The sequence below is a fragment of the Canis lupus genome, chromosome 1, assembly GCF_003254725.2.
Source record: "Canis lupus dingo isolate Sandy chromosome 1, ASM325472v2, whole genome shotgun sequence".
In the NCBI taxonomy this organism is placed as follows: domain Eukaryota; kingdom Metazoa; phylum Chordata; class Mammalia; order Carnivora; family Canidae; genus Canis; species Canis lupus.
The window spans coordinates 93159600-93168254 of record NC_064243.1 but is presented as its reverse complement, the minus strand read 5'-3'; the positions used below and the strand labels follow the sequence as shown (position 1 = coordinate 93168254).

At 44.0% G+C, this 8655-nt stretch overlaps 1 pseudogene; it reads left to right on the top strand.

Moving 5' to 3' along the window:
• The first annotated feature begins 486 nt into the window (after window positions 1-486).
• Window positions 487-5915, top strand: LOC112644809 (40S ribosomal protein S17-like; annotated as a pseudogene).
• The last annotated feature ends 2740 nt before the right edge of the window (window positions 5916-8655 follow it).

The window sequence follows — 8655 nt, the reverse complement described above, 5'->3', positions numbered from 1 at the left end:
GGGGCCGGGGAGGCGGGGCCCGGGGGGGGCCTGCGTGAAGGGGATGGGGCTGGGGCTGGCGTTTAAAATTCCCTTCTCTGAAGCCTCTGGGCGCTGCCCAGTCCATCCATCCCTGAGGGCGCCGTGCGCCGCGTAGCGTCGAGTCGCTGTTGCCCGCGTGTTCCCTCCGCTGTGCGCCGTGGGTCTCGGACGCCGAGAGATGCGGGGTCCCTTTTCGCGAGTTGTTTGCAAACTGCAGCAGCTCCTTTCTGCACGTTCGTGTGTGAAGTAGGAGCCCGGAGGCGGGGTGGGCGCAAAGTAGGGCCGGGTCTTGAAGAGCGGAGCGGTGTTTTCTCCCGTTTCGAGTGCCGTGCTGCGGGGTGATTTGCGAAAGTTGGCCGGGAGGGGTGCGCCGAGGATGAGGGGGTCGAGGTCGCGCGGCTGCGAGCGGACCCGGCGCGGGTCGGGGGAAGTGGGAGGGATGGGAGTGTGGGGGGCGGCGAGGAGGGGGGGGGCGTGGGAGGGCCCTGTCCGCGCACCCCGCGGCCCCCGAGGCCTGCGCTCTCCCGAGGCCCTTTGTCGAGGAGCAGCGGTCACGGGTGTAAGGAAGGGACCTGTGGCCAGCTCGGGGCCCCCCCTCCAAAGGTGTGTGTCCGGCAGGACCGCGCTGCCGCCTGCTCATGAGGACAGGGACCCCAATAAAAAAAAGAATCAGACGCCATTTTTCCCAGCCTCGTGCATTGACGAACTTTGAGGTTTGTCAATGTTGACCAGACGTGAGGAAATGCTGCCGGAGAGAACGTGGTTTGGGGGCACTTGGATGGCTCCGTGGTTCAGGGCTTAGGGCGTGATCCCGGGGTCCTGGGATGGAGTCCCGCGTGGGGCTCCCCCTTCAGAGCCTGCTTCTCCCTCTGTCTGTGTCTCTGCCTCTTTGTATTTCTCATGAAAAAATAAATAACAAAATCTTCAAAAAGAATGAGATTTGTGTAATCTTTTCAGAGGGGTGATTTGACTGTATCAGTGGTTTAAGGGCTTTGATTCAGCAACTTCACCACCAAGACGTTGTCCAACAGTTCTTTTTGTACCGATGTCCAAGGATTTATCTACAAAGATGCTTATTGCAGCATGTTGCAGCAAAAAAACAGGAAGCAATTTAGTTGCCCATCAGTACAGGAACTTACGTAAATGATGGTATATTAATACAATATCATTTCAGTCTTTAAAAAAGAGATACGTATGTGCTGATATAGAAAATCTGCACAATGAGTCTAAAAAATGCAGAATTAGATGTATTTGTGTGTGTATCTAGCTATAGCTATCTACCTACCAAGAGAGAATGATCCAATCTCAAAAACGTATACGTAAAAAAAAAAAAAAAACGTATACGTGCCTATAGAAAATTCTTGGAGGTTGAATAAGAATTGTTACTGATGGTAGATCGGGCTGGGAGGAAAGTTTTGTTCTTTAAAGATTTTATTTATCAATGAGAGCCAGAGAGAGAGGCAGAGACACAGGCAGAGGGAGAAGCAGGCTCCACGCAGGGAGCCCGACATGGGACTCCATCCCAGGTCTCCAGGATCAGGCCCTGGGCTGAAGACAAAGGCTCCACCACTGAGACACCCGGGCGTCCCTGGGAGGGAAGTTTTTGAGTTTCTTTGCTTTCCATTTTTAGCTTTCCTGCATTATGCTGTTTGAATATTTTAATGATTATATGTTTTACCTTAATAATTAATTACAAATTAAGGTTGAGAAACACTGTGCCTAAACTTTTTGGGTTAGGGAAAGCCACAGGAGTTAAAATAGAAAGGGAGGAAGAAAAGGAAAACACTTTTTTTCTGTTTGCTTCCATGAAGGCACAAAGTGCTTTGAGGGTCCCTGGCATGAAGTAAGCTCTATATAAATGTTAAATATTGTTGTTATTATTGGTTTTCTTACCTATGTCACTACTTCCCCTCAGGCTCTTTGGCAGGCTCCTCCCTTTCTAAAGGGCCTCTAATTTTAGAATTCCTCTAATTTTGGCCAGTGGGGAGGACTTTGTCTATTCTTATGGCTTTAAATAGCATCTGTGCATTGACAGCTCCCTAATTGAAATCCAACCCTGAAAAAAAAAAAAAAAAAAAAGAAATCCAACCCTGATCTAAAGTACTTCAGACTCATTTGTCTACTGCTGACTTGACCTCTGTCTCTCTCTCTTTTTAAAAAAGATTTTATTTATTTATTTGAGAGAAAGCAAGAGAGGGAGCACGAGTGCCAGGGACGGGCAGCTGGAGAGGGAGAAGCAGATTCCCTGCTGAGTCCTCCCATGAGATCTGATCCCAGGACCCTGAGATCGTGACCTGAGCCCAAAGCAAATGCTTAATGGACTGAACCACCCAGGTGCCCTACCCTCTTTTTTTTAAAAATGTAGACTCTGGGCAGGCCAGGTGGCCCAGCGGTTTAGCTCCACCTTCAGCCCAGGGTGTGATCCTGGAGACCCGGGATTGAGTCCCATGTCAGGCTCCCTGCATGGAGCCTGCTTCTCCCTCTGCCTCTCTCTCTCTCTCTGTCATGAATAAATAAATAAAATCTTAAAAAAAAAAAAAAAAAAAAGGTAGGCTCTACCCACAATGTGGAGCTCATCGTGGGGCTTGAACTCATGACCCTGAGATCAAAATCCCAGCTGAGATCAAGAGTCAGACACTAAACTGGCTGAGCCCCCAGGCGCCCCATATCTCTCTTTGGATGCACAGTTTAATATTAAAAAAAAAAAAAAACCCAAAACCAAACCCTCTTGATTCTATTCCTTCCCCAAACTTCTTCCTATCTTCTCCATATCAATAAATGGTACTACCTTCAATCCCAAAAGAGGTCAGGCTTAACTTATCCCCTTCCTTCCCCTCCCATGTCTGAAATAAAGCAAATTTTGTTATTTTTTTACCCTCAAATGCTTCTTGAATCTGTGTATGTCTCTCTAACTGTAATGCTTCCTCCCTAGCCCAGGACACCATGATCCTTCCTCAGGACTACTACAGTAGTCTTCAATGTCTCCGTTCCATTTTTTTTCTTCTTTTTTTTTTTTTCTCTCTCTGTTCCATTTTTTGCTCATTACAAATCTCTTCACACAGTTACAAAGAGACATAAAAATATTTTTTTGTAAATCAGATCATGCCACACCCTGCTGTATCAATTAAATGACTTCAACACAAGTAACAGAAACCCCAGCTACTAGAAACTTAAACCATGAGGAAAATTATTTTTTCTATTTTACAAAAGGGTGAAGATCAGTGTTTTCACGATTGGTTTAGCAGTTTGGCGATGTCATCAAGGACTCAAGTTCTTTTTTTTTTTTTTTTTTTTTTAAGATCTTATTTATTTAGAGACAAAGAGAGAGAGTCAGAGACATGGACAGTGGGAGAAGCAGGCTTATGCAGGGAGGCCGATGTGGGACTCCATCCCGGGACTCCAGGATCACGCCCTGGGTGGAAGGCAGATGCTCAACCACTGAGCCACCCAGGTGTCCCAAGGACTCAAGTTCTTTCTGTTCTTTCCACCATCCTGTCTGTTGACTTTCATCTTCAAGCTTGTCATGGTTGCAGGATGGCTGCCACAGCTCTGGATATCCTATCAAAATATGACAACAGCCAAAGCAGGAAGAGAGAGGAGGCAAAGAGCTTTATTTCCTTGTGGCTCTACTATCAGAAAAAAAGAAAAAAAAAAGTTTCTTAGAAGCTTCCAGTGACTTCCCCTTATGTCTCATTGTCCAGAATCGGCTTAAATAAATTATGATTCACTCCCTGAAGAGAGATAGATTGCCACCCAAGCAAAACGGGCTCCATAAGCAAGGAAGAGGAGGTTATGGCTATTAGGTAGGCAATCACATTGTTGCTATAACTTTGAGTTCCTAACTACCTAATGCCAGCCGACTATTCAGTGTCATCTCTTAACCTCCTCTGCCCCCTGCCCGGGTCTCTCTTAGTATACTCATTGCCCTCCTTTCAGTTTCTCAAACATACCAATTTCCTTCCTGACTCCTGGCTTTTTTACATTTTGTTGCTCCCTTCATCGGGATATCTTTTCTCTAGTACTTTAGAAGTCCTGTTAGTGGTCATGCTTTTCCTTTTAGATCTTAGATCAAATGTCATACCCTTAGAGAAGCTGATCTGTCCACTGGGTGTAAATTAGGTTCTCATTCCCTCTTCAACCTATATCCTTCTCTCTCACCCCTAACACTCGGATTCCTTCCTAGTATTTATCATACTGTTATTATCTTATGCTCACTTATTTATTATCTGCTCCCTGCAAGATGTAAAGCCCACAAAGTCATAGACTGTTTCTTGTTCACACTTGTACCTCCATTGTCTGGAACAGTACCTAGCACAGGGTAGGCATTTAATAAATATGTACAGGGACATGTGGGTGGCTCAGTGGTTGAGGGTCTGCCTTTGGCTCAGGGTGTGATCCCAGGATTCTGGGATTGAGTCCTCCATCGGGTTCCCTGCCGGGAGCCTGCTTCTCCTTCTGCCTATGTCTCTGCCTCTCTCTCTGTGTCTTTCATGAATAAATAAGTCTTTTAAAAAATGTGTATTGAGGGATCCCTGGGTGGCGCAGCGGTTTGGCGCCTGCCTTTGGCCCAGGGCGCGATCCTGGAGACCCGGGATCGAATCCCACATCGGGCTCCCGGTGCATGGAGCCTGCTTCTCCCTCTGCCTTTGTCTCTGCCTCTCTCTCTCTCTGTGTGACTATCATAAATAAATAAAAATTTAAAAAAAAAGTGTATTGAATGGATGAATAAAGAATTAATGAATGGAAACAAAGATAAAAGGAAAGGTGTAGGATTAAATAAAGAGGGTGGACCATACCTGCCAACATGGGCCACGTTTGCACCAAAAACCCTGAAGACGGCTGCTTGGGTCATCACTGAGAAATACTACATGCCCCCGGGCAATGACTTCTACACCAACAAACGCATGTGCAAGGAGATTGCCATCATCCCCAGCAAGAAGCTCTGCACTATGATCACAGTCTATGTCACACACCTGATGAAGCAAGCAGATTCAGAGAAGCCTGATGAGAGGGACGGCCATCAAGCTGCAGAAGGAGGAGAAAGGAAAGATAATTATGTGTCCAAGATCTCTGCTATAGATTAGGAGATCATTGAAGTAGGTCCTGGCACTAAGGAAATGTTGAAACTCTTGGACTTTGGCAATCCATCCAACCTGCAGTTCACTCAGCCTACAGTTGGGATGAATTTCAAAACACCACAGGGATCCATTTGAATCTTTCTGCTGTGCTGTAGTATCTTCAAAAAACCTTGAACAACCACCTTAAAAAAAAAAAGAGGGTGAAAAAGGAATGGAAAGAGATATATTTTGGTAGGAGAATAAAGAATGGCTATAATGACATCATCTTAGCTATTGCTGACGTTGGGGCCTAAATCCTTTGCTCAGATTCAACGGATACTTTTTTACAAGTTCTGGAATGAAGTCAGGCTCTTTTCTACTTTCTTATATTGGATAATAAATATAATTCCTTGGAAACTGCTTTCGGTCATAATTAGCCTACTGCTCCCATGGACATAGTCAGTTGACACTCAAAGGAGCAAATTAGTTTTTCCTGAGTAGAAATTACTTTAAAATGAAAGGATATGGACCCAGAATGCCCAAGGGTAATCTTGTGTAAGGGTTTGTGTGGTATTAAGTAAGTACTGAGCCTACAAAAGCCAGTGAATCAAAGTGGAAGCCAAATAGGAGTCTGACTCATAAACTCTAATAAAGTTTGTGAAATAGATCCCACGTGTGAGTCCAGATCTCAAATGACTTCAAGATTGTTAAAAGCTATTCAATTGCAATTTAATTCCTTCCTTGGATGCTTTCCTGATACTTGGGGAAAATTCTGGAGAAGTATACACAATTAAAGAAATACTCAAATTGCCAGTTCCTGTTTTGGATATTCATGCAGAGACCACTATTCTATTTTTTTTTTTTTAAGATTTTATTTATTCATGACAGACACAGAGAGAGAGAGAGAGAGAGGCACAGAGACACAGGCAGAGGGAGAAGCAGGCTCCATGCAGGGAGCCCGACGTGGGACTCGATCCCAGGTCTCCAGGATCACACCCTGGGCTGAAGGTGGCACTAAACCGCTAGGCCATGGGGGCTGTCTGAGGCCACTATTCTTATAATACAGTGCTGCTTTTTTCCTCAAGGGGATTTCCTCTGAATTGGAAAGTATTATGTGCCTCAATAATTTGCTTAATCTGCATTTGAGGCAAATAGATCCACCGCATTTTCTCTGTAAGTGTATGTAAGAATTCTACTGAAGGGCATTTCATAGTGATATCACTAAGAATCTTCTTCTTTTTTTTTTTAAATAAAGATTTCACTTATTTATTCATGAGAGAACAGAGAGAGGCAGAGACACAAGCAGGAGAAGCAGGCTCCCTGCGGGGAGCCCAATGCAGGATTCCATCCTGGGACCCTGGGATCACAACCTGAACCAAAGGCAGATGCTCAACTGCTGAGCCACGAGGTGTCCCTGGATCAGTTGTTCTATACAATGTCCCACATTCCTAATATGTCTGTTTGCTTCCTTATGTTGTCATGGACATGTTTCTCTAACCTCCATATTTCCTTTAAGTTAGCTCTAGAACAATACTTCAGTAGAAGTTTCTGTGGGATGGAAATATTCCACTTGCCCTATGCAGTATGGTAGCCACTAGCCATATGTGGTTATTGAATACTTTAAATGTGACTAGTGCAAGTGAGGAACTGAATTTTAGATTTCATTTGGTTTTAGTTAATATAAATAGTTATATGCAGCTATCTTATTAACCAGTGCCGCTCTAATGGCTTAAATAAATTCAACTTCAACTTTCGTGGCATAAGTGTTTCATAGGTGCTTTCTATGAATCATGTAGGGAGACATGATGCCAATTTTAGTATGTTAAGATTAATCAGTGGGCTCATTAACTTTTTAAAAAATATAAACTTCATCTTTGGGCAGTTTATGAGGCCCAGCATTGTTCATTGAGCTCTTTTATACATTCATTGTAAAAGTTAGAAAAAGTAAACTTTTCTATATATCAAACTGTGAGAAAACTAAACTGTCAAAGAATATTTCAGAGAAAGATTTTGGAGAAGGCAGATATTCAACAATTATTTCTTGTGTCTCAAGGCTGGGCCTGTGCTTTTTAAAAAATTTTATTTGACAGAGAGGGAGACTGATTGAGGGGAGGACAAGCAGACCCTGTGCCAAGCACAGAACCCAATGGAGGGCTCCATGCAGGGCCTGATCACATGACCCCCAGGTCACAACCCGAGTGGAAACCGACAGATGTCTAACCCACTGAGCCACCCGGGAGCCCCTGGGTCTGTGCTTTAAAAGAAAAAAAACAGTGATCTGAAAATGCATCATTGCTGAAATAATCCAGATTGTTTCCTGTACTTGGATCTTTTTTTTTTTTTTTTCAGGAATTTCTCACAAATGCTAATGAACAACTCATTTTGGAAACTCAATCTGCTGGTGTTATTCACATTTGCTAATGAATAATTCACTGTTTTGAAAGATTGTAGGCCTAACAAATGAGTCTGAGTCCAGGCATAAATTAATGGCCCAGAACAGGACTTCGGAGGTCTTTTTCACTTATTATTGAATATGGCTTCCCCTGGAGAGACCGTTTGCTCTAATAAGTGGGCATGAAAGTGCTGCAGAGAATAGCCCCTCTTTCTTTACCTGCTGCATTGTCAGATAACACAGGAGGCCCTTCTTTGTACTGCAAAAGGAACTGATGTCAGGGTAGAGTATAGAGGGCAGGACAGTGGTTCTAAAACCTGGTTTGACTAACTCTATCCCTTCCAGACTCTGATGGAAACCACAGCTTCTCTTCCCAGAAAAATGCACATATGTACATGCAGAAGCATTGCTTATTATTTTAGGGGCTTTAGGACCCCTGAGACAGCCAGGGGTCACAGGATAGGACGCACTGTCCTGGAAGAAGAAGAGCGACCACACTTGCAGAGGTGTTTGCATGGCAGGCAGTATATAGAATGACGCCCCCAAAAGCTGAAGAATCCAGTTCCTGGTCTTCCTTATTTAGCCAGATTTAGCCTCTTTAGTCTTGTATGTTTCTACTTATTTTGTTTTCCTTTTTGGACTAGATAATGCAAATACTTGGCAAAAATATTTGAAAAGTACCTAACGACGTTCAATGGAAAGAAGTTTCTGGGCAGCCCCAGTGGCGCAGCAGTTTAGCGCCGCCTGCAGCCTAGGGCGAGATCCTGGAGACTCGGAATCGAGTCCCACGTCGGGCTCCCTGCGTGGAGCCTGCTTCTCCCTCTGCCTGTGTCTCTGCCTCTCTCTCTCTCTCTCTCTCTCTCTCTCTGTGTGTGTCTCTATGAATAAATAAATAAATAATTTAAAAAAAGAAAGAAAGAAAGAAAGAAGTTTCTTCTCTCTCTCTACTCTATGGCCCCTCCCCCGAGGCATCCACTATTAGCACTTTCTGGTGTATCCTTTCAGGAATATTCTAAGCATGTACACACATATCATATCCTCTGTCTCTTCCAAATAGCAGCATACTTCACACATTTTTTTATTCCGTGTGTTTTGCCCCCCCTTAGTCTTATTTTATTTTTTTGTTATTTTTTTTAAATTTTTAATTTATTTATGGTAGTCACAGAGAGAGAGAGAGAGAGAGAG